General features: G+C 45.5%; 1 long non-coding RNA gene and 1 pseudogene across 1 annotated transcript; one reads left to right on the top strand and one right to left on the bottom strand.

Moving 5' to 3' along the window:
- The first annotated feature begins 739 nt into the window (after positions 1 to 739).
- LOC136509606 (xylan O-acetyltransferase 12-like) lies at positions 740 to 16,917 on the top strand (annotated as a pseudogene).
- LOC136509607 (uncharacterized) lies at positions 16,790 to 17,246 on the bottom strand. Its single transcript, XR_010772395.1, has 3 exons — positions 17,178 to 17,246; positions 17,019 to 17,085; positions 16,790 to 16,898 (listed from the first exon to the last, which is right to left on the bottom strand). It is a non-coding gene; the product is annotated as an uncharacterized lncRNA (long non-coding RNA).
- Positions 17,247 to 25,627: the final 8,381 nt, after the last annotated feature.

The following is a 25,627-nucleotide window of genomic DNA, read 5'->3' on the forward strand; positions in this document are numbered from 1 at the left end:
GCTGTTTGCTACTGTGTGCGCATCCACTCATCTTAAGGTTACCTCGTCATCTATTCTTCACAGAGTTAATTTTCTTGCCAGAAAAGAAACAAAAAAAATGATAAAATGTTGCCAACAAATTAATACAAGTGGAACTCTGCAACCAAGCCAGACCATGCACTGCACCTCCATGAGAAATAGACCCCCAATGGTTTTGACAGGATATTATATATAGCAAAATCAAGCACAGCAAGCAGCACCATCAAACCCTGTATTTGGTCTTTGGAGTCAATGATCTAGCCATATGCTGTAACAGGACAACTATTTAGCACCTAAGAGGGCATCATCTAAGATTCACATCCAAACCAGTTTGATGCATGCTAGAATATGGTGATTTGTATATGATCTCCCACTAAACTTTACACTTTATCCATCATCATGTTAAAAAAGATGCATTCCTCTGAACTAAACCATTAACGAATATTGGATTTCACACTAAATTAATTAGAAAAATGTCACGTGATGGTATAGGTTTCTGCACCTTTACATACTAAACAATCAGAAATTGCCTCCCAGGGTTAGTGTTCAGCTCATTGCTTGATTACAAACAAATCTGAGCACTTACCCATGTGCAAAAGTGGTGCTCCCATTGTTAATATATAAGGAGGTGCACAATAAAAGAGGGAGTCATGCACTGCACCATGGTTTTCTGAAGAAGAAGCATAGCCCAATCTCCCCACCACCACCTACACACACAGAGATGACGAATCTCAATTCTCAAGTTGGAGTACTGAGGAGAGGCGTCATCAACACCCTAATCGCCTTCTCTGTCATTGTCAGCTTCATCATCTTGTTCTACAAAGGCCAGGAAGTACATGTGGCAATCGGGGTCAAGCATGAACACCAAGAAATGCAGGCCAAGATGGCAGCTTAGCACCATGAACAACTGAGAGGAAAGCTCCCAGTCCCAGACGCCGGCAGGGAGGAGTGCAATTGGTCCACAGGACGGTGGGTCTACGACAACGTGTCCCGGCCATTGTACTCTGGACTCAAGTGCACCTTCATGTTCCCCGAGGTTGCTTGTGACAAATATGGCAGGAAGGATGTCATGTACCAGCAGTGGAGATGGCAGCCTCATGGATGCGACCTTCCAAGGTATGATAATCATAAACTTTCCTAGTAGAGTTGGAGTATTTGTAGCTCAATTTTGTTCTTCTGAATCCAAAAGTTCCACCAAATATAAAGTTGCAGAACTAGAGAAGCTGTGTCAGTGTCAGGATTTTTAAATAGTAACCTTTTTTTTTGTTGAAGCAGAGAAACATTCAGATGCTCTATAACTGGAACAGAAAACAAAGGATAGTATTGCAGAGGGAAAAAATCTGTAATGGTTATTTCTTTCAAAAAAAAAATCTGTGCTAGTTAAGATTGGAAGTTTTATCTAATTGCGGTGGATAGCTGGGTGGCCAACCAGAAACCAACTGCCATGAACATACTTTAGCTGGCCATCACATAAGGATACTAATTGGCAGTGAAATACCAAAGACGAGGAAAACTACATCTCTTCTTATTTTATAATTAATTACATTTGGTAACCCTGGAAAGCTAGAAAGGGGATCAAATCAAGCATAAAATCCAGTCGTTGACCAAATTAAAGAGTGCGTCCAAAGTTTTGAAAAAAAAGGATATGATGCATGGTATTTATGACACATCACCTGGATTTGGGTTTGAACAGATTTGATGCCATCAGGCTACTTGAAAAGCTGAGGAACAAGAGGTTGGTGTTCGTGGGTGACTCTCTCAATAGGAACCAATGGGTTTCCCTGGTGTGCATGGTGGAGTCCTCTATACCTGATGCTAGGCACAAGATGCACAGCATCAATGGCTCACTCCTTTCCTTCAAGGCATCAGTATGTTTTCCTTGATAAACCTACAGGTTACAGAAATCAACAATTTCGATTAGCATATTATAAAACACTATTAATTTATCATTTTTAGAAAAGGGAATATATTAATATCCCAGCTTCTGCATCGACTAATGCATATGGCTGTTCATTATTACAAGTAGGCATAAAACGGTCCAGGGAATCTCAAAAACAAAGTTTTGAGCCATAAAGACAACAAAGTTTTCAGAAGGAAAAACTAAAGAGCAATTCTGTTGCTAAAACTTCAGCCGTGTCTTGCGAACACCTCCATCGCGGCTGTCTCAATAGTTCTGCAACCCATCTTCATCGTATGGCGATCCTCCTCCTTCTGAAGTAGGGACCAGTACCTGGTCCAATAAGTCCCCTTGAAGATAACCTGCAAATAAGATGGTGCTAGGGCCTTGTCAAACACAATATCATTCTGGGTTAACCAAAGCGCCCAGCAAATAGCACTTACACCCACAAGAATTTGATATTTTATTTTCCTGTTTAACCCTTCCAACCAACTTGTAAACAAATTGTGTACACTATTTGGAGGTTTTAGGTTAAAAGAAACATGAACAATTCTCCACAAAAATTTAGCATAATGACAGTCAAAGAATAGATGTTGTGTGGACTCGTTGGAGGAACAAAAACAACACTTCCTATCTCCTTGTCACTGCTGCATAGCTAAATTATCTTTCGTTAAAATTACATCCTTGTACAAGTACCATATAAAGACTTTAATTTTGAGAGGTAGTTTAAGTTTCTAAATTAAAGTGTTATATGGTAAAGCCTGTACACCTAACAAAGCTCTGTACATGGAATTGACTGAGAACAACTCATTCTAATGCAGCCCCCACACAAAGCGATCTCTCTGGTTTCTTAGATGTACATCTGCAACCATGGCCACCACATTGTGCCACGCTTGCAAATTAACGCTCATAAGATATCTCTTGAAAGCTACATTTAACAGTGTCATAGACAGTACATTCCTAACAGACGCATTTTTCTTTCTCACAATGTTATATAGTGCCGGGAAGAGCGTTTTCAATGGGCGTGGCGTTATCCACGAATCCTCCCAAAAACGCACCTGGGACCCGTCACCTAGATCAAACCTACCCATCGAAAGGAACTCATCCTTGACCTTCATGAGGCCAGTCCAAAACTGAGAGTCCCCGGGCTTGTATTGAACCTGTGTCAAAGTTTTATCCCTTAAATATTTATTCTTAAGCAATTGTTGCGAAACCCCATCTCCATTTAACAATTTGAAAAGCCACTTACTTAGAAGGCACTTATTATGAACATCTAGATTTAGGACTCCCAATCGTCCTTGGTCTTTAGGTGTTCATACTACCTCCCACTTTGTCGGTCTATATTTTTTCTTGTGTTCATCACTCTGCCGAAAAAACCAAGATCTAAAATAATCCAACTTCTTCAAAACCCCTCTAGGTATTTCAAAAAAAGATATCATGAACATGGGAAGACTACTTAGAACCGAGTGAATGACAACCAGTCTCCCACCTACCGACAACATCTTACTCCTCCAACCACTCAATTTCTTTTGAAATCTTTCTTCAACATGTTTCCAGTCCTTATTCATGAGCTCTCTATGGTGCATAGGAATTCCTAGGTATCTAAACGGGAATGATCCTGCATTACACCCAAAAATTTGTGCATATTCATTTTGATTATTTTTGGCTGCTCCATAACAAAACAATTCACTCTTATGGAAATTAATCTTGAGTCCTGATAGTTGTTCGAAAGCACAAAGCAGGAGCTTCATGTTTTTGGCCCTCTCTAGATCATTGTCCATAAAGATAATAGTGTCATCCACGTACTGAAGGACTGAGAGTCCTTCATCTACCAAATGCGGAACCACTCCTTGGATTTGTTCGGCCTCTTTTGCTCATGAAATCAGAATTGTCAGCATGTCAACCACTATATTAAACAAGATTGGAGATAGCAGATCCCCTTGGCGCACTCCTTTTCTTGTTTGGAAGTAATGGCCTAAATTATCATTGACCTTTACTACAACACTCCCTCTAGTCATGACTTTTGAAATCCATTCACACCAAACTGGTGAGAATCCTTTCATTCTGATGACTCGTTATATAAAAGGCCACTTTAGTTTATCATACGCTTTTTCAAAGTCTAGTTTTAAGATCACTCCATCTTGTTTTTTCCTATACAACTCATGTATTGTTTCAAGTAGTATAACAACTCCTTCCATTATATAGCGCCCCGGAATGAAAGTCGTCTGAGATGGACCTATCAGTTTATCTGCCACTTTCAAAATTCTATTGTTTAGCACCTTTGTAAAAATCTTAAAAGACACATTTAAGAGACAAATAGGCCTATATTGTTGTATCCGGATCGCATAAGTGATCTTGGGTAATAGTGTAATTACCCCAAAGTTTAAACTATGAATGGGCAGTCTCCCTGCATGGAATTCATAAAAGAGGTTCATCAAATCTTGCTTGACAACATCCCAAAAGAACTGGTAAAATTCTACAGGAAAGCCATCGTGTCAGGTGCCTTGTTATGTTCCATATCGAAGACTGCCATTTTGACCTCCTCCTCGCTGAATGGAGCCACCAATACTTCATTCAACTCCTCCGACACTTGAGATATGTCATGCCTCAAAGTTTCGTCCATTGAGAAAGAATTCTGTATATGAGGTCCAAACAGTCGTTTATAATATTAAGTTGTATAGTCTTTCAAATTCGCATCCCCAACAATAATTCCTTCTTACTGTTCTAGCTGTATGATTTTTGTTTTTCTATGTCTTCCATTTGCCACCATATGAAAATAATTAGTATTATCATCCCCTTGCAATAACTTTGTTGCTTTTGATCGCTGGAGCCTAAAGATCTCCTCTTCTCTCAGCAACTTAGTTAATTGCCCTTTAAGATGATGTCTAAGCTCCACCTCCTGAGGTGACAACAAACTTGTTTCTACCTTTCTATCAAAGATATCTATCTTAGCCATCAGGTCTAATTTATGTTTCTTATTTTGGGAAACCATATTTTTAGCCCAACCTCTAAGAAAACGTCGCAGCCTTCTAATCTTATTTTGCCACCGTTCCATGGGTGATCTACCTCTATTCTCAGACTCCCAAACCTCTTTTACCAGATAAAAAAACCATCCCTTGTTAGCCACCCTAGTTCGAATTTAAAATTCCTAACGTTGCCTCTGTGAGATGGTTCCCCTCCATCTAGTAAAAGTGGTGTGTGATCGGAGATTTCTCGGGTGAGAGCCTGGACAGTAGCTAACGGAAATTTTTGTTCCCAGGCAGTTGTCACCAAGATACGGTCTAACTTTTCATAAGTTGTAATTTCAGCATAATTAGCCCATGTGAATTTTCTACCCATCATCTCTAGTTCCCTTAAATTCAAAGTCTCAATAATGGCATTGAAGAGAAGTGGCCACTTAGTATTATATCTTGATTTTTTTTCCGACGGGTTCCTAACTATATTGAAATCCCCCCTACTAGGAAAGGTAGATCCCCGCAACTGATACATGCTCATACTAACTCTGATAAAAAGTTCTCTTTTTGCTCTTCTTGTGCTGCTCCATATACAGACAGAAGGGCCCATCGAAAACCGTCTATCTTATTTCTTAAGACAAACTTGATATGGTAGTCACCATCAACAATATTTTCTACTTCGAAACAATCTTTATTTATTCCCATTAGCATCCCCCGGACATACCCCGAGGACACCGCCAATGCCAAACGAAATCAGCCCCCGCACAGAAATTTTCCAGACACTGAGTCGAGAAACTATTTTTGTGATAAAGCTATAAAATCAAGTCTATTATCTTCGGCCACATCATGTAAAAAGTATGTTTAGCAAGGTCGCGCAGACCTCTGCAATTCCATAATATCGCTTTCATTAGAACATTTTTTTCTTTACAGGTACCTTCCTATTGAGGAGCTTCTTTATCTTCCTATTTTTTGCCACCTTAATGGATATGTCAACAAGTACTCCATCAAGGCCCGCAATATTATCGTCCATCACCTCCTCCATCAAGTCGCCACAGAGTCGACTGATAGTGGAAAGGAATACAATGCAACCATAGACTTCTACTGGTCACCACTGTTGTTGGAGTCCAATGGCGACAGCCCTACCATCCACTTGTTGGAGTACAAGATCATATGGGCAGACAGGATTGAGAAGCATGCTAGCGCTTGGAGAGATGCTGACATCATAATCTTTAATTCTTATGTGTGGTGGAGGAAGCATAAGGCTGACATGAGGATGAAGGTTATGTAAGTTCCAATAAACTCAGAGTTTTTGCTTGGCTTCTTCTCATGGATAGGCTAAATACAAGGAACATTCTCAAAAGGAAAAAACACAAGCTAGAAGGCAACAACTACAATTGTGTCCTATGCAATAACAATGTTGAAGAGACGGCTTTCCACCTATTCTTTAGCTGTTCTTTCAGTCAGGCTTGCTGGAGATTCCTACATATTCATTTATCTCTTGGAAAAACAATTGTTTGTGTTAACACAAGAGATGGCTTTCCACTTGTTCTCTTGCTGTTCATTGGAACCTTACAAGTGATTTTTTCCAAATGATGATGCAAGCAAAGCTATAGCTTCGAAACCCCTTCTTTATGGAGATCTTCATCATTGCCTCCTGGCATATTTGGAAGCAGAGAAATAACTTCATCTTCGACAGAGGACGCCTCTCCTTTATCTCTTGGAAAACCTCCTTTTATGAGGAAGCCAAACTTCAAGCCTTTAGACTTAGTGAAGAAAAACGACATGCTTTTCTCCTCTGTTTAGACCCCCTCTCCTAGTTCTTTCTGCTTCTCTAGAGTGCGGTTTCTCCTGCCCTCTTGCTGGTTGTGTGGATTAGTTCTTTTAGCCCCTCCTTACTTTGTATAGTTTTTTTCCTCTTTTTGAAAATTAATAAAAATCTCTTACAGTGGGGGGTCTCCCCAGCTGTATTTTTGGGTCAAAAAAAAGGTTATGTAAGTTCATTCCTTTACTTCCTACTCATATCTAAGTAAGGTTATGTAAGGTCACACAACCTCATCTTCACATTGCCACTTTGAAACAGTTGAAAACTTATCCATTATGTAAAAAAGAAAAGTTCAAAACTTATCAAATACAAGCAAAGAGAAGTTTTTGAAGGCAATGAATACGAGGAGCATATTTTGTATGGGCAGGTATGGTTCATTTGAGGATGGTGATGCAAGGTTAAACGCAGTGGAAATGATAGATGGTTTCGAGATAGCTCTCAAGAAACTGACTGAATGGCTTGGAGAGAATATTGACAAGAACAAGACTAGAATCTTCTTTGCAGGATCATACCTACACATTCATGGTGAGTGAGAGGAGAGCAATACCCTTGCATCTTGTGTTAACACAAACAATGACATAGTAGAACACCATCTCCATCAAACATGAAAGTGATACGTATGCATATATGTTTTTCAGGGCTAGCAACTGGGGTGGAGAAGATAGGAACAAATGTCTTAATGAGACAGAACCGATCTACAAAGTCGGATACTGTCGGTGTTTCGAGCTACCAACTAGTAAATTTCTAGATTATGCGTCTGGCTTGGATGGTGTGCTTAGAGGACACGAGGTTTATACTAGTTCGGACATAAAGTCCCTACGTCCAGTTCGTCGCTGCTGCTCGTGTTACTAGCACTGAAGGTTTGTAGTAGGGGTTACAAACGAGCGAGAGAGGGACAGGTCCCAAATCTCTGATGTGTGCGTGTGCTGCTAAGACATGTTAGGATGTGTGTTTTTATGTCTACCGCCGTGTAGTCGTATACAGCTGTGCCCTTCACGGGGCATTCTGCTTCCCCTTTTATGGACGAAGTGGAAGAGCAGGTTACAGAGAGAAAGAGGGACAAGAGCTAAGTAGAGGAAGGCTTCCAGTACCACCGAGCCTTTCTCCTCCTTTATGCGGGTCCCGCTGACACTGTAGATGGTAACTGGGATGGCTCCACGCCGGGTGCCTGTTCACCACTGATGCCACGCCCCAGCGTTATCAGCGGGTCGTGGCGTCCCATTTCGTCTTGGCGGGTGATGCGGCGAACCAGCGTGCTGGTCAGCGGCCGTACAGGGAGTAGACAGCATAGTGACCACGCGTCCATCACTGTTGGTGATGTGAATTCCCTGGAGCGACATGTCGCAGGCATGGGTCACGTCGAGATGTGCCTGCTCCCTACATGGTGCCAGAAGTTTGACCTTGGGTTGCACTTTCTGTCCCGTATTGGTTGGCGGCGATACAAGCATCTATCGGGAGCCACGCCTGAGAGGTCGGGTGAGGCAAAGCCCCCAACCCAGAGGTCGGGCGAGGCGGAACCTGCCCCCCAGAGGTCGGGCAAGGCGGAGCCCCTGACCCAAAGGTCGGGGAGGCAGAACCCGCCCCCCCAGAGGTCGAGCGAGGCGGAGCCCGCCTGGGTGAGGCGGAGCCCCTGACCTAGAGGTCGGGCGAGGTAGAACCCACCCCCCAAAGGTCGAGCGAGGCGGAGCCTGCCCAGGTGAGGCATAACTCCCTGACCTAGGGGTCGGGTGAGGCAGAGCCCGCCCCCCAGTGGTCGGGTGAGGCGGAGCTTGTGCGCCTGGGGGCTGGGCGAGGCCATAGTCGCGCACGTGACTGCTCGGGTGAATCAATATTGATGACCATTAGCTCCTCCTCTTCGGGTACCCTAGTATTGGTCCCGAACAGTAGCCCTCGAGCCCCTGGGTGATTCAGGTAGAATCTCCTGAGGGATTTTTTTACTCGCCAGTGGTTGCGCGCGAGCGCACCCAGTGGGTGTAGCCCTCGAGCCTGCAGAGGAGTGGAATACTCTTCGGAGGTTTTTCTGGATAGGAGGACTCTGAGGGCCTTGGCCCTCTTTTGTCGCCCACAGCGTGTCCTAGTGGGACAACGATTCCCTTTCATCATGATCGGGCCTCTTAGGGGTATAGCCGTGAGATTCGGTGGGTCAGAAAAAGGTATCTCCTGATTCCGACGACTATGGGGGTCTGAACGACCTACCGTCGTTCTACGATCGTGTGTTCGGTCTCCTTGCGAGTCCAACTTTCCTCGAGCCCCCGCATGTAGCAGGGGTCCGGTTGAGGGTTGGCTCTTCTTTGTGATCGTCTTCCCTCAAGAATTTTTTCGATAAAACGGAGGGGCTAAGCCATGCCATGATTTTCCTCTATGGATGAATCATGGTGCTCAGTGAGCTATTAACGGGCTAGTCCGAGTGGGGCCCCGACATTCCGTTCATGGGGGTCTGGCTTAGGTCAGCTATTGACTGGTCCAGACTTTCAGCAGTAAATCCATATAGTTCTCGGGTCCGTTCGACTAGTCCTGAGGGCTCTCTGCCTTTCTTCGAGGAAAAACCATGGATTGTGTCCGGCCGAGACTCGAACGTGGGTTGGGATGCCCATGGCGCGGGGGTATTGGCCACTAGCAGGCCCATCCCTTTCCACCCCTCACTTTTAAGGCGGCCGAGAGTGGTTGTTGAACCCGTTGGTGGGCCTAGAAGGGACATAGGAGTGTTTTCAGCTCCGTATCCCTCTTACCTACGACGGGTCCATTCAGGAAGCCAAAACGTCCGGTGCATTTTCTGAGGGGACGGGCCAAAGGTTGCGTGTGCACACACCGCAATGAGACAGGGTGACAGGTCATGGAGGGCGCAGAGATCTACGCGGGCGGTTGGTTTTCTCGCACCCATCACCCCTATAAAAACCAAAGGGTTAGCCCTCCGTGTTTCATACGCACGCCTGCATCCTCACCTCCGTAGCTGCGCCGCCACCACCAACGCTAGGGTTCCTTGCCCCGCATCCTCGCTGTCATTGAGCTCGCCTTCATCCACCCCCGCTTCTGATGGATCCGTGGTGCCGCTCTGACATCACCTTCCAGTGCAAGGAGGGTCATCGCGGTCTTCTCCATGCATGGACCGTAGCTGAGGAGTGGTTGCGGCCTGGCAACGAGGATTCACCATCGTAGCCCAATGGCTACGTGGTGTCGTTCGCCCACTTCCATGAGCACGGGCTCGTGACCCCATCCACAAATTCCTCTAGGGGCTGTTGCACTTCTACAAGATTGAGTTGCAGCATCTCAATCCCAACGGGATCCAACACATGGTGGTATTCGTTGCGCTGTGTGAAGGATTCCTGGGGATCAGCGCTCACTTTGACTTGTGGAGGTACTTCTTCGCCATCAACCTCCAAAAGAAAAGGGAGAAGGGCGGCAAGCAGGAGCTACACATGCCGATGGGGTGCGCCGACATCCAGCTTTGGAACAATCGGGTCGATGAGTACCCGTCCATGCGGCTCTTGACGGCCAACAAGGGGTGGCACTCGTAGTGGTTCTACCTCAAGAACGACGCCGCCGCCCCTTTGCCTGAGTTCACCAGGTGCCTGATCGAAGAAGCCTCGGAGCCATGGAGCAAGTGGGGTGTCCCGGAGAAGGACAAGAAGAGGATCCAAGACCACATCACCGCCATCCACATCCTAAAGGATAACAGCCTGAAAGGGTCAGGCGTCATCGGGGCTTACCATGCGAGGAGGGTGGTGCCATTGATGACGTGTGCGCTCCCGCTATACGCGATGGCGCCTGAGGCGTCGTTTGATGGAGCATCGCTCACCGAGGGAACGCTACCCAACACTGAGATCGCGCAACGCATCAAGGAGGCAATGGAGCCTCTATGGGATGACATAGGTGTCATCCTTGACTTTGTCTACCCGGTGCCGGGGCATCCCCTGATGTGGTTGGAACCAGGCTACATCATCTTCATAAGTTTCTCTTTCTCTTGCCTCTCCTTCAGTTCATTTCCTGACCCCGTGAGACTAACTTTGAGAGGGGCAGGACTAGCCAAGGGACCTCATCCTCACGGATCACCCGGCGCCGCTGCCGAGGGATTTGGCCGTGAGGGTGGCAAATCGTGCCGAGGGCGAGCGGCTGAGGAAGGCAAAGGAGGACAAGAGTAGAGAGAAGCAGCGGCAGCTACGGGCATGGGAATGAGGGGAGGACACTGACGACGATGATGGCGATGATGATGGCAATGACGGTGAGGTGATGGAGGAAGAAGAAACGGTAGCCGATGATATCGAGTGGGACAACCCGGAAAATGAGGATGCACTGACAAGCATCGGTTCATCCTTGCAGGCGTCGGGACCCTTCCCGTTCCACAGAGGGAAGGGCACGTCTAGGGAGCCGGCGGAGGCGGGCCTTTCCGATGATGCCCCCCAGGAACCAACAGAGGTGGGTGGCTCTGTCATTGCGCCCTAGGAGCCAGTGGAGGTGGGTAGCTCCGCCGATGTGCCCTAGGAGCCATCAAGGGCGAGGCCCTCTGCCCAGGAGTAGGGGGCACGCTTGAAATGGACTCGTTCTGATGAGGCAGAGTAAGGGCCAGGGGGTTTGTCCCCCAAACGCATCTGTCGTCCAACGGCGCCGAGGTGCGTCGACTCCTCTATTTTTTCTGTTTTAATCGGATTTCATCGTCACTTATGTTTGTCGCCCCTTGCAATGCTGGCAGGTATCCGAGGGAGATTGCGGATAATGAAATCATTACTATCTGTGCCACCGGCCTAGCAAGCAAGCTGATAGTCCTCGATCCATGGCCCAAGGTTCATTTCCCCAGAGTACTTCAGGACATTGGTCGGTGGTCGGAATCGCAGTGGGAAGGGTGCATTGAGGATGTGTCGGCCAAAGGCCTAAGGCCCCAGGAGGCCAAGGCTCGGGCTCTGGTCTTCGCCGCTGTCATAGCGTCCACCGTGACGAGGGTGGTAGCTAGGGCTGGCCACCTCTCCCACGCCGCAGCGGGCACTTCTATGGGCGTCCAGAGTGTTGTGCGCGTCACGGTGGAGGCCTAGATGCTCATGCACCAGGACTACGGAGCGCAACCTATCATCGTGTTGCACCTGGTGGACGGAAGCGTCCCTGTTGGGTCGTTCTGAGGGCGTGCACTAACTGGCGTCGAGCTCGCGTCATCGGGACAACGAGCTCTCCACTTGCTATGCCACTACACGCTCGACCAGTGTGCGAATCTCACAGTGGGCCCGACGATCTTCGAGCATTGCAGGCTCAGGGAGCCCTCGAAGCAAGGCTACCATGGCTGCTATGTTTTGGCTCGCTCGGGTGAAACGCGGGAGGCCCCCGTCGTCCTCGATGATCCTCTAGTTCACCTCATGGGCCCTAGCACTTACGCGCCCGCCATCTCCTCGACGTGCGATCTCCCGCTCGAGTTCCACATGTTCTTGCTCAAGTTTGAGACGCGCCTCCTCGAGCTCCTGGCATAATGCTCACAGCTGTTCCTCCCGCATGTGTGGAAGAACCCCCATGCCTTTGTCGTCGTCATCGTTGTTGCGCGGTTGAAGGGTCGAGATTGCGGACTAGAGGGGGGTGAATAGTCTTTTCTAAAATTAATCACGTCGGCTAACCGAAACAAGTGCGGAATTATAACTATCGGTCTAGCCAAGACTACACCCCTCTATCTATGTTCTCTAGCACCTTCCAAAGATACTAATCAAGCAACAAAGGTGCCGGGCTAGCTAGAGCTCACCTAACCAATGCTAGAAGCAAGGTCACACAAACCTATGCCTCTAGTACTTTAAGCAACGAGGGAGCTCCTACACATGCTAGTAAGCAAAAGCACAAAGCTAACTAAGCTCACTAGCAATGCTCAATAACAAGGCAATCAATGCCAAATTAGAAAGCGCAAATACTTAGCTACACAAACTAAGCAATGTGACTAACAAGGTTACACAAACCAAATTAGCCACGCACGGGAGCTACTTCTATGCTACACAAGCAAGAAGGTAACTAGTAAGCTACACAAGCTATCTAATTACAAGAGCAACTACACAAGCTTAATATATATAAAAGTAATTGCAAGCTTGTGTAACGGGGATGCAAACCAACGGGAAGAATAAGGTTGACACGATGATTTTTCTCCCGAGGTTCACGTATTTGCCAACACGCTAGTCCCCGTTGTGTCGACCGCTCACTTGGTGGTTCGGCGGCTAATTAGCATCACCCGCTAAGCCCGCACGTCGGGCGCCGCAAGAACCTACACCTTGAGTGAGGGTAGCTCAATGACATGCTTTACTAAAGTTGCTCTTCGCGACTCACGCGGGGCGAGCACAAGTGCCCCTCACAAGCACTTCTCCAGAGCGCCGCACAAGCTTCTTGCGCGCTTCGACGGAGACCACCACCAAGCCGTCTAGGAGGTGGCAACCTCCAAGAGTAACAAGCACCATCGGCTTACAACTCGATCACCTAGTACCACTCGATGCAACCTCACGATGCAATCGCACTAGAATCGCTCACTCACACAATCGGATGATCGCTATCAAGTATGTGTGAGATGGAGGGCTCCTAAGCACTCTCAAACATGGACACAAAGTCCCCCAAGGTGCTCAGCACCAGCCATGGCCGAAGGTCACTTCTATTTATAGCCCCAAGGGCTAAACTAGCCGTTACCCCTTCACTGGGCAAAAATCGGGCCGACCGGACGCTCCGGTCGTGTTGACCGGACGCTAGACCTCAGCATCCGGTCGCCCACAGATGGCCACGTGTCCCGATTCCAACGGTCACTTGACCTGACCAGACATAGCAGCTTCAACTGACCGAACGCTGAACCCCCAGCGTTCGGTCGTTTCCAGTAAGGTACCGACCTCGACCGGACGCGTCCGATCACACTTGATCGGACGCAGCCCAGCGTCCGGCCACACTCCAGCTTCTGCGTCACCGTACGTTAGCCTGACCGGACGCACCCTGCCAGCGTCCGGTGCTTTCAGACCCAGCGTCCGATCAGTTGACCGACGCTAGCGTCTTCGCGATCAACTCGTTTTCACTTCTAACTTCTTCACCCTTGCTCCAATGTGCCAACCACAAGAATTTGCATCCGGCGCAATAGAAAATAGGGATTCTATTTTCCTAAAAACGCCGAATCCCGCCGAGAGGGACCCAAACCCATCTCAACCCTGCAAACACCTCCTCCTTTGTAAATGTGCCAACACCACCAAGTGTACACCACCATGTGTATGTGTGTTAGCTTTTCACAATCATTTCCCAAAGGATGTTAGCCACTCAACTTGCCACGCCACTCGATCCTAGCGACAATGCAAAGTTAGATCACTCGAGTGGCACTAGATGACCGATATGCAAACAAGTTTGCTCCTCTTAATAGTACGGCAATCTATCCTAAACCCGGTCATAAACTTCTCTACACACCTATGACCGGTGAAATGAAATGCCCTAGGTTATACCTTTGCCTTGCGCATTCCATTCCATCTCCTTCAATGTCGATGCAACACATGCACCAACACGATCAACAATGATATGATCCACTTCATATCATCACGTGATCATATTGGTTCATTGATCTTGACTCCACTTGCTCTTCACCGTTGCCATCGTCCATCGGTGCCAAGTCTTGCTCAAGCTTCACCGCCACGCGGTCCATCACTCCAAAGCCTTCGACTTGCCCTTCACGCTTGCAACCGGTCCATCAAGCCAAGTCTTGTCTTGATCTTCTCCGCCTTGATCACATGACTCAATGTCATGTCTCATGTGCAATGAGCTCCTTCATCATCACATGTGTGAGCTTTGCAACATCTCCAAGCCATTTTCACCTTCATGGCGTATGTTGCTCACACACATGTACCTGTGGACTAATCACCTGTGTATCTCACATAAACACAATTAGTCCACCTAGGTTGTCACTTAATTACCAAAACCAAACAAGGACCTTTCAGCGGTGGGTTAGGCCCTCCCTCATGGACGTTCTCAACGTGCCCCTCGGGGGTCTCCGCCATGAAGCATTCCCACGAGGGGTGGTAACTCCTGCTGCTAGAGTCAGAGTCAGAGAACGACTCTAAGTCTCCCACGAGAAGCTCGTGGAATGACTCCGTGACATACTCTGTCATCCCTACGAACTCGTTGTTCGCAAGGGGTGAGTGGACGTGTTGTGCCATGAGGTGGCCAGTGGTCCACGCAGCATTGTGCAGGCCAAACGGGAAAGCCATCGCGGCGCCCCAGGTGAGATGTTCTGGGGCAAGCGGCTCTCCTCCTGCGAGCTACGTCATGACGTTGGCGAAGGAGATGGTGAGGTAGCGCAGGTCCTCCCGGGATGGTCGGGGTCTCAGGAAGGCGGCGAACTGGCGCTCAAGCCTCCCGTAGTCGAAGTCAAGGAGCTGGTCGCTCCCGAGGGCGCGGGCCTCCGGTGTGTGCAGCCGTAGCTCCTCGAATGCCTCGTCGATCGCATCGAGGCTAGTGGAGTGGAGAGGCTAGGCGGTGGCGGGAGCCTGTTCCAGTTCTCCCTCCATCGTGATGGTGAAGTCTAGGCTCCCGAAGCGCACGTGCGTGCCCGGGACACAGCTGATGTCGTGGGCGGCCATCTGAAGCCTGATGATGATGACGTCGAGACGTGCAAAAGGCCCCTACCTGGTGCGCTAACTGTCGGTGTTTCGAGCTACCAACTAGTAAATTTCTAGATTATGCGTCTGGCTTGGATGGTGTGCTTAGAGGACACGAGGTTTATACTAGTTCGGGCAGAAAGTCCCTACGTCCAGTTCGTCGCTGCTGCTCGTGTTACTAGCACTGAAGGTTTGTAGTAGGGGTTACAAACAAGCGAGAGAGGGACAGGTCCCAAATCTCTGATGTGTGCGTGTGCTGCTAAGACATGTTAGGATGTGTGTTTTTATGTCTACCGCCGTGTAGTCGTATACAGCTGTGCCCTTCACGGGGCATCCTGCTTCCCCTTTTATGGACGAAGTGGAAGAGCAGGTTACAGAGAGAAAGGGGGACAAGAGCCAAGTAGAGGAAGGCTTCCAGTACCACCGAGCCTTTCTCCTCCTTTATGCGGGTCCCACTGACACTGTAGATGGTAACTGGGATGGCTCCACGCCGGGCGCCTGTTCACCACTGATGCCACGCCCCGGCGTTATCAGCGGGTCGTGGCGTCCCATTCTGTCTTGGCGGGTGACGTGGCGAACCAGCGTGCTGGTCAGCGGCCGTACAGGGAGTAGGCAGCATAGTGACCACGCGTCCATCACTGTTGGTGATGTGAATTCCCTGGAGCGACATGTCGCAGGCATGGGTCACGTCGAGATGTGCCCGCTCCCTGCACGGTGCCAGAAGTTTGACCTTGGGTTGCACTTTCTGTCCCGTATTGGTTGGCGGCGATACAGGCATCTGTCGGGAGCCACGCCTGAGGGGTCAGGTGAGGCAAAGCCCCCAACCCAGAAGTCGGGCGAGGCGGAACCCACCCCCCAGAGGTCGGGCAAGGCGGAGCCCCTGACCCAAAGGTCGGGGAGGCGGAACCCGCCCCCCAGAGGTCGAGCGAGGCGGAGCCCGCCCGGGAGAGGCGGAGCCCCTGACCTAGAGGTCGGGCGAGGCAGAGCCCCCGACCCAGAGGTCGGGCGAGGCGGAGCCCTCCCCCCAGTGGTCGAGTGAGGCGGAGGTTGTGCGCCTGGGGGTCGGGCGAGGCCATAGTCGCGCACGTGACTGCTCGGGTGAATCAATGTTGATAACCATTAGCTCCTCCTCTTCGGGTACCCTAGTATTGGTCCCCGACAGATACAAAGCAGCAAATTACTTGTTCGAGGAGGCTTGCTAGTCTCGTTGGCACCGGCGCAATTGGTTGCACAACTTTCATGTAATGTTAAGTTAGGTTTATTTTGGTCGTGCTGGCTTCCATCCTTGCACGGTAATCTATGGATTACTTGGGGGTGTTGTAACCGGTCAAACTCTGCTTCTGCTTAATAAAATATGTGTTGCAAAGACACGCTCGGGAAAAAAACAAAGCGGCAGATTACAGTATGATGGAGAAGGCTAAGTTATATTTTGGGACGCTAGAGGAGACGGGCATACACATTCAGATACTGAACATCGCGGAGTTGTCTGACTACCGTAAGGATGGGCACCCAACGGTGTTTAGGAAACAGTTTCACCCTCTAACGAAAGAACAGATCATGAACCCAGCAAGTTATGCGGATTGCATTCAGTGGTGCCTCCCCGGTGTTCCTGATGTCTGGAATGAGTTTCTGTACGGCTACCTCATGTACAAATGACATATAATGTCAGAGACTCAGAGTATGTACTTATATCAATATATCTAATATAGATGGAAAACATCTATATAAGTCATCTTCCCCATTCATTCCGTACCCACCTGTGCCCACTTCCAAACGAAAACATCGCAGCAACCATCTGAACATTCATGTGGCTTCCCTCCTCCCCTGCACAACGGAAACAGACCGTCACAGTTCATGTTTGATCCCTTCAAATCCCAAGTCGGGTTCGCAATCAAAGGAAATGAAAGAGACAACACCTGACACCCTTCCTTACAAATCCATGAGGCACTCAATCCTCGCTTATCCACCCGCCCTGTAGATCTCTAATGTTATTCTTTTACTTTGCAGGAAGATCAGTCTCTGAGATGCACCACCGATCCACAATCTGTGTAGGAGGATGTATCCCCAAGCGCAAGTCTGACCTATTTCCAGGGACACTCCATCGATCGCCCTACATTTGGCACGTGCTATTCAGAGGTTGCAATAAATATATTCTTTTGGAACGGCTCCGGCCGTCAATGTTCTGTAAATGTAATCAGTCAAAGTGTTCAGCAAGTAATTAATCTAGCTAACCTATATATTAGAAAGGAATAAATTAGCTGTGATGTATTAGACAGAGAGCCCAGCAGGTAAGAAAAAAATGAATTGCTTCATTCCTATCTGACATGTTGTATACAAGTTTATTGTTCTTTTAGTGAGAGCGGGCCTCAAAGGAGTGGGCTGACCAGGTCCATGAAAGTATCTCCACGTTTATCAGCCCACAACAACAGTCATCACTATCACACCAAAATCAGAAACGTCCCATACAATTGCTCCTTTGATGCAAACGAATCTGAATGCAGATCGAGATGTCTAGCTCCAGACATGTATGCAAGTATTTGCATAGTATATTTGTCTTGTGCCTGTGCCGACGGTCACTGTCACTGAAAGTAGCAGCCTCTTTAAAGAAAAAGCAGCTTCTTGTTATTATACTCCATATATAGACCATACAAACTGGAATGTCGTTCATTCAGTCGTTCACCTTTTTGTTTTTGTTTATATCTTTTGTGTGGTTCCAATTCATTTCAGGTTGTTGGCAGCCCTTGGTCACGCCTCAGGCATTTATTTTATCTATATCTATCTATTGTTTGAACTTTGAATTATTAACTTGCTGGTTGGTGAGCCTCCATGCAAGTTTACTACAAGCCAATGCAAGTAGTAGGTGGCAGGCAAGTATTCTCATTTCTTCGTAGATATGACAAAACGAGCATTATTTATGAAAAAATAAATAAAACAGTGCACACAAAGAGAACAACTGTAAACATGGTCAAAGAAGTAAGAGAAATATAAAAAATACATGTCACAACGGAACTAATGATTCTCATTCAATATCATAAATGTTGATGTCCTTTCTATAAACATGATCAAACTTAGAATAATTTGATTTAGAATGAACAATGCAAATTAAATAAAAAAATTGCCTACATTTTGGGATGGAAAGAGTAGTCATCCAGTATGTACACATATTTCCTTCGGTTCATGTTCAGACCTAGAAGACAAAGATCATTAGTTACTAAAAGAATCTTTGCAAGCTGAGATTTTTTTTTCAATTTTTCTGCAAAAATGGAAGCTGTTTGATGAGAGTCCAAATAAAGAGATTGACCATCATCAGGAGGCTGCTAACGAATATAATAACAACTCTCGTAAGTCGTAAACTATATACCGGTACTATAAACTATATGGTTAGGGTCAACTAACATGCATGTGTAAGTACAACTGTACAAGATGTACAGAGTAGTAGATCTTGATGTATGACGTAGGAGTATATGGTTAGGACTTAGAACTGCCAGCAGGGCCGGTCCTGAGATTTTTTGACCTAGAACGAAACTAAAATTTGGGGCCCTTTCATATAAACACGATAACACTAGTACCATTCATGGCCAATATATATACACAAATATACAAAATGTTACTAATAAGCAGTTAACTGAATGCAAAAGCAATATTCATGTGAAATAATTTGTATACATATTGAATTACCTCAAAATTTTCTTCTAACATTCCTCGATGCGAAGACCTCGATGATGGTGTCAATATCAATCTCCAACAATCGCTTCTCAGTGATTAATGTTTCCAATCCATTTAACCTTTGGATCTTCTGGATTAGCGTTAGCTGGTTCCTCCATATCTCAAATCATCTGTTAAGAAATTTATGAAGAGCCCCTCTCTGTTATTGTATCAAAACATATACTCGTGTTTTCTTCTTTCTTTTGTCATTGTCGGAAGCATACTTTCTTGATGACATGGCACCGTTAAAATTTAGAGAAACAATTAGTCAAAGATTAAACAATTTACAAATCTGAAATTCCAAATGATGTCCGTCCGTGTGAAATCTGAATCAATGATTAACCTTTAACTTAGCGGTCGGCAATACATGGTTAGGGAATACTCTCTCTGTTCCTTATTATCTGTCGTTTTCGGTTTTCGTGCCACAAGTTTGACTAGATTTATAGAAAATGCGTGCAACATTTGTATCTCCAAATAAATTTATTAAAAAACTAGATTAAAAGATCTATCTAATGATATTAATTATGTATCATAAATATTAATATTTTTTATATAAATTTAATCAGAGTCATTTCTCGGAAAGCAAGAACGGTAGATATTTAGGGCCGGAGGAGGAGGGAATTAGGGATCGTATAGGAGATAGGACAGCACGTTCAGTCTCACTCGTTCACGTGCTGACGTGCCTGCCTGCAGCCTGCCTGGCTACCCGCCGCCCGCTGGCGACTCGTAGAGCGGCAGAGTCGCGGTCGTATGCAGAGGAAAGAAAATGAACAGTCACTGACTCCGCGACTCGCAGTCGAAGGCTCAAAACGTCTCGCGTAGTCATGAGGACGTCTGCCAGTCAGGACTTGATGTATGATTGAGCCGCCGGCTGCTTGAAAACATGCAGCGGTGTACGCAGCTGTTTTCAGGTTAATTACAAATAAGACAAACGTATGTAATTTGGTCTGAAAAGCTAAATAAATTTGTAGTCCTATTGTCATTTACTCCGCCTCATGGGATATTTTAAAAATTTGTCTGCACTCTGCTTAAGTATTATATATACACGAGAGGGACAGAGACGGCAGCTAGGGGAATTCAATCTGCATGTGCATATCTGGTTTTATATGCTTTCCGGGACGCTATACGCTTAGCAATATATATATGGCTGATGCCTGATTTGTAAATTTCAGTGGTTACGGTTCATAGAATATATACTCACTCCTGAACTATAGATGCTGATTTTGATTTTGATTTCGATTTGATTGCATATGTCACGTCTACTCCTAGTTAACAAATAATCTGCGTGTCTGCCAGCTGTTTGTAATAAGGCCAAAACAAAACCCTGGCCGTGCTCTGTTCTCTGTGTGCCATCCATCGATCCAAGATGGATGCCTGTACATTAATCATACAGCCATTTCCATGCATTGCATGATACATACAATCCAACCAAGCTGCTCAAGTAGCATCTAAATAATGGGCACATGCATGCAAGCCGAGCACACAGCTTATACATAGCCTGGATTAGATTCGTATGCATGTTCCGATGTTCCATTCATTAACCAGCAGACACTTGATGAATTAACTCTCTACAGATAGATTAAGGGAGTGTACAATACAAGTGCTTGGACGCAGTGGCGGATGCAGAACAGGATTGAAGGGGGGACTGGTCTCTTCTTCTTCCTCTCTCTCTCTTCATTTTTATTCTTTCCTCCACCTCTTCTTCTCCCTCACCCTCCTCATATTTCCATTGATGCACCAGCTGTAGGGGGGCTGGAGCCCCCCCAACCCCCCTGTAGATCCGCCCCTGCTTGGACGTGCAATACAATACAAATACTATTAGATGACTAAACTAATAATAAGGATGTTGACAATGATTACGTGCTGGTAGGGGCTAGATCATCTAAGGCCATACACAGCCTAGATACGTAGTGAAGGGAGCGACCCCAAGGGCGATGCCGACCAGCAGGTCAACGAGGCCGATTAGATGCTCTTTTTTTGTCCGTGAACCCCACGAACGTCTCTCGGGAAGACTCGTTGGGGAGAGACATGGTGGGGTGTTTCAGGACTGGCAAGGCCACCTAAAACGCCAGGAAATCTCATCGAGAGAAGTGATGGACCAACAAGAGTTTGGAAGAGCTGCGTATTAGATGATACCTCAATTGGTCTTATCCGAAAAGGAATCCTTCCAAGGACGCAATCAGCAAGTTAGTTTTCCACGAGATCGAAAAAGTTTGGATTGAAATTGGGAATAGCTGGACTCATGGGGAAAATAGAAACTTCTGACGCCCAACCCAACTCCAGAGACCTAGGACTAGTAGTCTCTCGCAACTTGGAACTTTCAACGAGTGACATCTCAACCTCCCAAGTAAATATAACCTCATCTTACACTTTTTGTTGTCAACGTATGCCCCTGTTTTTAAAGCGGTGCATATGAATGTTTTAAAAACATATGACAACAAAGCAACGATGGCATCGGCTATTTTGTTCTAAGAGACCGATGCATGCATCGGCCATATTTTTCTAAAGGTGATACTGCCATCTTTCAAGCAACTCTACAATTCTTGCTTGATTTTCTTACCACGAGCACGCTAAAGTTTGTGCCATTGCATCTTAGTCAAGCATGGACGCCACCTTGGTTGGAAGTGCTTGGACTCCGGTTTACTGCTCTCAACTTCATTTTTACTTGCAGCGGCATTTCACTCCACTTTTTGCATAGTGGATTGAGTATGGCTCGCAATGACAATCGGTTCTTTGATCTCTTCATTCGAGACCTCCGTAGAGCCAATTATAAGAGATTTTTGCTTGATGCGCTCCATAGTTGCAGCAGGAACCTTCTTCTTGTTAGGCACATAAATTTGCTGAGGAGGTGTCCGGACTTCTTTTTTTACGAGCCGATTCATCGAAACGTCCCTTTGCTTGATATACTTATTCAAAAGTCATTCAAAATCTTATTGTAATTGCACCTCATTGTTGGAACTCTTTGGCCTGTTCGGCTGGTATTAAAGCCGGCTGAAGCTGTTTTGTTGTGAGAAAAAAAAATACTATAGATTCTAGCTGATAAGTCAGCTGATAAGTTCAAGCGAACATGTAGGGGGAGGAGGCTTTGGTCCACCTTTATTATTAGGCCGATTTCTTGTTTTGTTGTTGTTTAATGCCCTGAACAACAATCCCATCTCCTTTTTGCGCTCTAGTGGGAGTTTTCACTCGCTCCCCAAGCCAAGAAGACTTGATGGTGATTTTGATATTTTCCCGACCATCTACGGACCTCTTGAACATGATTTCACGAAGTCTTTGGAATCTTGTTGTCTTATGTATGATGGTCACCATCTGTTAGACCGTTGAACCATGTACCGTGTTGGCATTTATATAAAATCAGCCTATTTCCATTTAAGCCACCATTTTCTTTCTCGAAACGAATTAAACCCTCCATGGAATATGTCTATAGTATTGTACATTTATCTTGTACATACCGTATATGATAATATATTTGTCTACAAACTTGGTTACATTTTTTATAAAAAAAACTTGAGTTATAAAACAAAACTGAAACCACCCATAGTATATATTTTAAAACGAATGGAATAGAAATGGACTTACTATTACTAAACAGGAAAGGTAATGCGTATAAATATAGGCAGCGCGATCGCTCGAGCAACGGTTGGCACGGACGGACAGGAAAGCTCACTGTGTTTCGGTTCATAGAATATGCACTCACTTCCTACGTTAGATGTTGGTTTCGATTTGATTGCACACACGTAATACGTCACGTCTCCTAGTTAACAAATAGATCTGCCTGCTATACATGTATTATTATATATGCATAGCCCTTTGTATTACTTTGTAATAAGGCCAAAACAAAACCCTGATCGTGTTCTGTTCTGTGTGCCATCCATCGATCGAAGACCGATGCCTATACAGGGTTCAAAATTTCGGCTTGCGAATTTCGCGGTGGGCGAAAGAAAAATCCGAAATTTTGTAATACACTAATAAATGTGTTATATAACTCTAGACTCATATTTTCTATTGTTTATGTTGCATAATCATAAATCATTCTAATATTTACCTAGATCTAATTTTTTTTTAGAAAAACCATACTTCATGTGCAAATCTCAACCAAAATTTACGAATTTCGGTAATTCGGGGGTGGCCATAATTTTTTTTAGTATTGGAATCAAAAACCCTGTGCCTATACATCATGCATACAGCCATTTCCATACATTGCATGATACATACTACATCCATCCACAAAAGAATGCAATTCTCGTTTCTCGAGAAGTCAAACAGTTTGAACTTTGACTAAATTTATATAAAAAAATACTAACATTCAAGATGCAAAATAAATATCATTAGATTCGTTATAGAATATATTTTCATAATAAATTTATTTGAAGACATAAATGCTAATAGTATTTACTTATAAACTTGGTCAAACTTGAACTATATTAATCGGCACAGATCCAATAATTGCATTTTTTTGTGGACGGAGGTAGTACAATCCAAATTGCTCAATTAGCTAGTAGCATCTAAATAATGATCACATGTATGCAAGCCGAGCACAGCGCGTATACAATAGCCTGGATTAGATTCGTATGCATGTTCTCGGATGTTCCATTCATTAACTAGCAGCCAGTTGATGATGAATTAATCTCTACAGATGAATTAAGGGAATGTACAATACAAGTGCTTGGAAGTACAATATTCTGTTAATATAAAACATGATGTTTATATTCGTCACGACGAATAATATTAGATGACTATACACTAGTAAGGTATTGACGCTGACTTTGATCACATACCAGTAGAGGCTACATCGCTTGAAGTCGTCACACACGGTCTAAATACACATGCAGTGAAGGAAGATCTCAACGGCGATGTCGACTAGCAGGTCGACGAGGCTGATTAGACGCTCCTTCGCCTGTGAAACTTGCAAAGGCCTCTAGGGAAGACCTAGCGGGGAGAAGCATGATAGGAGTGTTCTAGGATTGGCGAGGCCACCTAAAACGCTGGCAAATCTCTTTGAGAGAAGTGATGGACCAACAAGAGTGTTGGAAGAGCTTGAGGTAGAAGATAATAGGTAAGATAGAATAATTTTGTCGATTGTGTATTAGATACCTCAATCGGTAGTGATCCTCCAAAATATATATTGGGGGTGTGGTATTCTCCCCGTAGAAAACCTTCCAAGGACACAATCTGCAAGTTTTCCATGAGATTAGAGGAGTTTGGTGGATCAGAATTGAGAATAGCTAGACTCAAATAGGGAAAGTCGGAACTTCAGACGGAGCCAACTCCCAAGACCTAGGAGTCTCGCGCAACTCGGAACTTCCGACATCTCAACCCCCTAAGAAAATATAACCTCATCTGGCCCTTTATGGTGCCAACATATGCCACCTTGTTCTTAAAGCGGGGCATATGGGAGTTTTAAAACACATAGCAACAAAGCATGGGCGATATTGTATACGGCTGTCTTTCAAGAAACTCTAGGCTTCTTGCTCGATTTTTCTTACAACGAGCGCGCTAAAGTTTGCATCGTTGCATCTTGGTCAAGTCTGAAGGACGCCACCTTGGTTCGAAGTACTTTTGCTCCACTATTCCCAACTTCATTTTTACCTGTAGAGGCACTATTGCTCCACTTTTTGAATAGTGGATTGAGCCTGGTTCTCAATGACAATCGGCTCTTTGATCTCTTTAACCGAGACCTCCATAGAGCCAGCTACATATAAGATACTCTTGTTTGATGCCTTGCATAGGTGCGCAGGAACCTCTTCTTGTTAAGCACATAAATTTGTTTAGGAGGTGACTAGACTTCTTTTTTTACGAGTCGATTCATCGAGACGGTCCTTTGATTGGTATACTTATTCAAGAGTCGGTGATTGTAATTGCATCTCGTTAGTAAAATTCTTGACCTTATTTATCTTCCACGTTTTTCTCTCTAGTTGCCTTGGTTTGGAGGTGCGCGGGGGTCTTTGATCCACCTTTATTAGGCCCATTTTAAGAAATCGGTATTACTGTTTTTTGTTGTTTACTGCCGTAGACAGCAACAATTCCATAAACGTTTTGCTCTCTATAGCGGGAGTTTTCACTTGCCCTCCGAGCCCAGAAGACTTGACAGTGATTTTGATATTCTCCTGACCATCCAAGGACCCCTTGAACACGATTTCATGCCCCGAAGTCTTTTCAATTTTGCTATCTTTCATAGGATCTATCAAGGTGTTACATCATCATTTTTTAGAACGGGAATTGAACCGTGTGTCGTGTCGGGCATTTATATAGAATCAATTTATTTCCATTAGAGCCACCATTTTCTTTCTCAAAACTAATTAAACCCATCAGTATTGTACGCACCGTATATGTTGATATATATTTGTCTATAAACTTGGTCAGATTTTTTTTCAAAAAAGGTTGAGTTATCATAAAATAAAGTTGAAACCACTAATAGTATGGGCCTGTTTGGCACATCTCACAACAGCTCGTTGTTTTTTTTACCAAACACTTATTTTTACAATCCTCCTCTCACAAAGATATGAGTTGGGATGAAGCTGAAAATAATAGCTTATTCCAGCTCTCTCACTCATGCGCTGTTGGTGAAGCTATTTTGCCAAACATTTTTTTTCAAAACAGCTTCATAAAAAAAACTGCTTGTGAAGCTGTTTATAAAAAAAAATAGTGAACTAAGCTGTGC

This window comes from Miscanthus floridulus, chromosome 15 (assembly GCF_019320115.1).
Source record: "Miscanthus floridulus cultivar M001 chromosome 15, ASM1932011v1, whole genome shotgun sequence".
In the NCBI taxonomy this organism is placed as follows: domain Eukaryota; kingdom Viridiplantae; phylum Streptophyta; class Magnoliopsida; order Poales; family Poaceae; genus Miscanthus; species Miscanthus floridulus.